Source organism: Atractosteus spatula, chromosome 22 (assembly GCF_055471065.1).
Source record: "Atractosteus spatula isolate fAtrSpa1 chromosome 22, fAtrSpa1.hap1, whole genome shotgun sequence".
Taxonomy (NCBI): Eukaryota; Metazoa; Chordata; class Actinopteri; order Semionotiformes; family Lepisosteidae; genus Atractosteus; species Atractosteus spatula.
This window is the reverse complement of record NC_142727.1, coordinates 10,393,414-10,399,246: the sequence shown is the minus strand read 5'-3', so window position 1 is coordinate 10,399,246 and position 5,833 is coordinate 10,393,414. Positions and strand designations below refer to the sequence as shown.

Below are 5,833 nucleotides of genomic sequence, written 5' to 3'. Positions count from 1 at the left end.
TTCATGTAGTTTTTTAAATGTTATCTTTAGAAGAATTTCAGACATTTTGTTTAAAAAACATTCACATTTTACCCCCTCTGACTGAACAGGGGGAACCGCCTCGTCTCCTAAGTGTGACTGGGGTTAAGACTGAATAAGAGAGTTACATGGCTGGTCTTCTGCGTGGCCGGCCTGGTGGCTCCGTGGGCTAACCCATCGGGCACTTTCGAAAGTTCAGACCATTGGATCGACTCCCAGAGACGCTGGTGAGATGAAAACGAGCCCCGAGCCTCCCCGTCAGTCTGAGATCTAAGCCCCGGGTGTAGCTCTCGTGCTGTCGGGGTGAGTTTGTGTAGGTGGCTGTTCTCTACCACGCCGGCCGTTTTGGGGGGTTCCATTTTCGGGGCCCTCCAAAACAGGGTAGAATGGGGGGTTTAAGTCCTTTATGAATGAATAGTAATTAACTGAATTCTAAAAAGCAGCCCCTTATACCACTGAGACACCTGCAGGACAGGTGTGGCACTAGCAGTGAAAGAGAGGTGCAGTCCTAACTAGGAGCGGCAGGGGTCCCTATCCAGCACATTTCTCTTGATTCGATCAGCTGGCCGCAAGCTAGAAGTTCCCGTCGAGCACAACCTCGTAGGGGAGTGTTACTGTTTTATGTTTTCTGAGAATCCTTAGCCGACAAATGCTTTATGTATGATCCGGTGAGTTGAAGTTTCTATTTATCTCCAGTAACGTCAGTGTTGAACCCCTTGTAACAGAATCCGCAGCTGTCCGTCAGGACCGGAGCCCGCCTCCAGAGTGACCTTCCTCAGCGGACACGCCCCGTCCACCTGTTCCACAGGTGCGCTCGGCAAGATGGCGGCGGGACGAGTTTCTGCGGCTGTGGTGCGTTTGCGTTTTATTTCGAATTTTCTTATTTTAAGTGCAAAAAAAACGAATCTAACTTTGAGGATAGCTACCTAAAGTATTATTGTTGTTGCTACTTTTGTTAATTGTATTTATTTCTGTTTTCTTTGTGTTTTAGGACGCCGAAATGAGTGTTCAGTCCGTTGGAGCGTGCTCTCGAAGTTTGAAAAGTTTGTATAAAGGTTCGTATACTATCATTCATTGAGCTTTTATTGTATGTTTTTGAAAAATTGAATTTATAGGTCTGTGAGTGTCTGAGGCTGTAGTTTTTTTTCCAATATTTGCTTTTTAAAGTCCTTAGCTATGTAATGTTCTTTTGCGGACTGGGGCTATAAGAACGTGTTTCGTTCCGAAATTATACAAAAATTCTAAAGATTAAATTTACTAATTCGTTAGTTTTTCATTTCTTCAGGTGCCAAAAGGATTGAAATCCTTGAAAGAACGGGATGAAAACGGAAAAAAAGTGTTTTTTTAACGGTAAGTTATATGCCTACGTTCCGCTATACTATTTATAGTTGTGTAACTCGATAAGACGATTTGCCTGCATTTTCACACACATTTGCCCGGAATAGGCATATATTAACTATATAGCTTCTTTTCGTTTCGTTTGTTGAATGGAAAAAGCTAAGGCGCTGGTTCCTCAACTTTCGAATTAATTGTGTAAAGATGAATAATACTAACAAATTGTAACCACGGTTTTTAAAGCAGGGAGTTAAATCTTATATGATGAGTGGCACTTCATCTTAAAGTTATCAATAGAATTGAATTCTTATGTGGCTGAACGAGAGTTTCTGGAGTTTTTTGGAGAAGTGGGATTGGGATCTACCCTTACTGTCTCATTTTAATCTGTTGATTTCTCATTGAATTTGATCGTGTTTGTATATATCTTTATTCAAGCACCATGTTTAAATGTTTAACTTTTATTTAGCACATCAAGTGAGTCCATTCTGCAAAGCCCGTATTTTGTTAACTTGATGTTTTTTTTCTTTTGCCTTCAGTTCTGCGGCTCCTGATCCTCAGCGCTCCGTCGATCTCGTTTCCAGCTCCACTCCAGCAGCTCGTCGTGCGTTGGCAAGTTATTCTTGACAATGTGTGCTTCTCCTTGAATTTTATTTTTGACAACAGTGCCTGTTATGTACCGATTCAGTGGTGTATCTTGCTGTTAATGTCGTTATGTTGCTAAACTGTTTCCTGTTGACTGCTGCTACTGTATGTGCTGTGCATTGTGAAATAAAAACCGTTGATTTGCATTTTCTGAATTGTCTGCTATTTTTTCAAGGTGTGTTGGAAGGGTTTGCTCTGGGCTGGTGTCACACTGCTGTAAGTTTTTGGCTGCAAACTCTGGAGAGAGCACTATCAGTTTCCGAGAAGCGATGCGAGGGGTTGTTTTGTACTTTGCGCCACGGCCGCAAGGGGACACCCTATCGCATCGTGACTTGGAAACTGCGGGGGCTACCCCCTTTTTAAGTCGCTCCAGATTTTCCCGCCTTTTTAGATAGTCTCTGGGGGGTTAGGGTCTCTAGGAGGGAGCCGAGGTACAGCCCCTAGGGGAGGAGAGGGGAGGGAAGCTCTAGCCAAGCCCCCTCACTCCCAGCTGAGAGGAAGGCGGGCTGGAGGTGGCTTTGGCCCGAGAGAGAGGAGGCACCCAGGGCGGACTCAGCCTATCAGTCACAGCTTGCAACCAACAGACTTCTAAGTCCACACCAGGAGACCTGCCTCTCTGCAGGGACCTAGGCCACCACCAACCTGCCTTCCCCTCCTGCTGGGAGTGAGTGGGCTTGGCTAGAGCTGCAGTCAATCACCCAGCCCCTCTCTCCAAAAAGAGGAGTAGACGGGGCTGGGTTTGAGTGATGGGAGGAGACCACGCCCTGAAAGAGCCCCGGTATATACTAAGTTTTTTGGCGGGAAAATCTGGAGGCAATTAACAAGGGGGTAGCCTCTGCAGTTTCCAAGTCACAAAGCGATAGGGTGTCCCCTTGCGGTCAGTGACAACAAGGAAAAAACAGCCCTTCGCATCGCTTCTCGGAAACTGTTTGCAAAATCTCTCCGCCAAAAAACTCACCAACACCGGGGCTTTTCAGGACCAAGGGTGTACACAACTCTGCATGAGAACAGAAACAACAAAACACATCAAACTCCAATTAACAATTTATTGAGCGAAAATTGCATACAAAACAAAGCATTCCAGTACGAGCGATGCACAGATTCGAAGTGAAAATTAACACATTTTAAATTACAAAGCGTCAAAAGCAAGGCTACATTAACACTAAAGACTTTTTACAAGTAAACGGAGTACAAAAACATTAGCATGCAACATGAAACAACGCATTCCATTACATACGACAGATGCACAGGATCTGAAGTGAAAAGTAACATGGGTTTAAATTACAAAGTGTCAAAGCACGGATACATTTAGGCTGAAAGCTTTTGCAAATAGTGTACAAAAAGATTTGCACGCAACTACAGTACACGGAAAAGCACAGAAACATACGGCACGTTAGTGTTTCTCCAAGGGATCTGTCGAAGCAGCGAGCAGAATGAAGACTGGAACTTCGTTTCCTGCAAAACAACAGAAATCCGTGTTAGATCAAGCTTCTGTATTGACTGACACGTTCAGAAGACGAAACAGTTTAAAAAGACTTACAGCTGGAATAAAGCGCTTAGCCTGGTGTAACGGGAAATGTTCCTGTGCTCGGATTTGCATTTAAAGTGTGCAAAATACCGACGGCACAACACAATCAACACAGCTACAAGTATATCGATTAGATGGAAACTACCACATTCTAATGCTCTTTCATGATTTCCACTTTGATTAGCAACAATAAAAAGCAGGTCTACAGTCGGGGAGCATCGGAACAATATCTGCTGTGGAGATATGCTAGTTTCGCCTCGTTTGAATCTTCTTTCGACGGAGTACACACCTCGTTTTCCAACAATTATTTTCGGGAGGTGCAGTACATAGTGTCCTTCAGTATGATACGTGTAAACGAATAAAAAGGTTTATACTTACATAGGTAATTCCAGCAGCTGAGCCAAGCTTGTCCTGCCCGAAGACACCAAACTGGAAAACACAAGAACACATTTAGAAGATACTTTAATTCAAGGTTTCTTAGAAGCAAACAGCGTTTTCACCACGACAGAAAGCGCAGAATATATTTAAATAACATGGGTGTAAAGCAATTAACGAAATATTTATACGTACATTTAAACTCCATTTAGTGCGAAGTGTGCCCTGCCCGAACATGACAAAAATTAACTGGAAAAAAAACAGCGGAATTGAGAAGTTAAAGACCATTTAGACTAAGAAGTATTCTTTGCAAGCGAAATTTGTACCACGAATATAAGCACACAATCACCTAACATACACTGGAAAAAACTTTACACTTCTAGGTAGCCTATTTTCGGGTTTGGATAATTGCACACGCTTAATTTTGTGAGTAGAACTATTTGATAAAGATTAGGATAAAGAAACATACGGAAAAGCGACGTTTTCATTCTGCCAATACAACCGTGCATTTACTGCTACAACAGCGCATTTGGTCGGTGTAAAAGAAATACACGCGTTATCTGTGTAACACAAGCGGCTTGTTAAAAACGAGAGGAGCGTTGAAAAAGAAAAGAGATTATAAAAACGCTATTTTGCTCCCAACGAAAATAGTGTTTTACCCCTTTCTCCTGCGACGTTTAAACTACAAAAGTACATGAGTTCAATTTGATCTACATTAAAATAAAGGAAATAGAGGAAAAACCTAAAAAGCACGGAACAAACTCACCCAGCTCCCTTCTCTCTCGCAGAACCCGGCGAACAGGTGTGCGGGGCGTGGCCTGCGAGAGATGTCATTCGAGTGGGCGTGGTTACAGAGTGACGGGGCAGGTAGCTTTTTTTTCCAACACGTGTGGAAGTAATCGAGCATGTTTTAAGAAGCCCCCATGAGTCACACCTTTCAAAATCCTTTTTACTCCATGGCCAATAGGATAATCAATCAGTACATCTAATCCTTATTAGTATTTGAGGGCCACAGGAATAGGAATGAAAGAATTTAGAAATATGTAAGCAAGCTGTGGGGTCTAAAGTTCTTAGCAGGACACCTACAGTTCTATTACCTGATTTAGCTTAACATTGCACCAAAAAGTCAACATTTTCATATGTAAACGTTTACTTTACACTTAATTTACTACCATTGTACTTTTAATTAGTCATGCTGCTGATGTGTTCATTTAAGAAGTTGAACATGACAAGGTTCAAAGGTGAGGACAGTTTTTGATCCATGTAGCCCCTTTGGTTACTGGTATGAGGTTGATTTGAACCAGCAATTGCTCACAAGAAGACAGGCTGCTGGTTTCAAGACAATGGATGAGTTATCTGTGCCATTCTCCCACAACTCTTTGTGTAGAGAGCATTTCAATACACTTCCCCATGACATGGTTTCATGTCTCCCTTGGTTCACACTGTTTCACTGCAACCTAAATGACTTACCTGGTTAACTGCATGAACAGGAAGTACTTAGGTCATTAGCATCATTTTTAGCACTTGTGCGCTGTACTGAAGTATGCATTATATCCAAATAAATTCACATTTCTCACCCTCAGTTTCCTAAAAAGGTCAGGAGCTGAGTCAAATGGTATTCCATGCAAGGCTCACAAATACTGCGAGAGGCTCAGGCGAAGACTCTGGAAGCTGTTGAGAGCAACAGAGAGGAGGAACTAACTCAACGAAAGCTGGCTGATTGCAAAAAGTTGTGTGACACCAACAGGTGTGGGCACCAACAGTCTTATGTGATGCTCCAGACACACCCCTCACAGCCTGCTGGGGAACCTCTTCCCACACTTTTTCTTTCTTTACACACACTCTCCTCTGAGAGTGAACAGTGGAAAGGACGCCCTGTGGAGAGTGAGGAACACGGGGGTGTTCAAAGGCATCGAGGCTCCAGTCAAGGGAGCA

At 43.1% G+C, this 5,833-nt stretch overlaps 1 long non-coding RNA gene across 1 annotated transcript; it reads left to right on the top strand.

Moving 5' to 3' along the window:
- Nucleotides 1-848: 848 nt before the first annotated feature.
- Nucleotides 849-2,089, top strand: LOC148816780 (uncharacterized). Its single transcript, XR_016094645.1, has 4 exons — nucleotides 849-870; nucleotides 1,010-1,073; nucleotides 1,304-1,368; nucleotides 1,890-2,089. It is a non-coding gene; the product is annotated as an uncharacterized LOC148816780 (long non-coding RNA).
- Nucleotides 2,090-5,833: the final 3,744 nt, after the last annotated feature.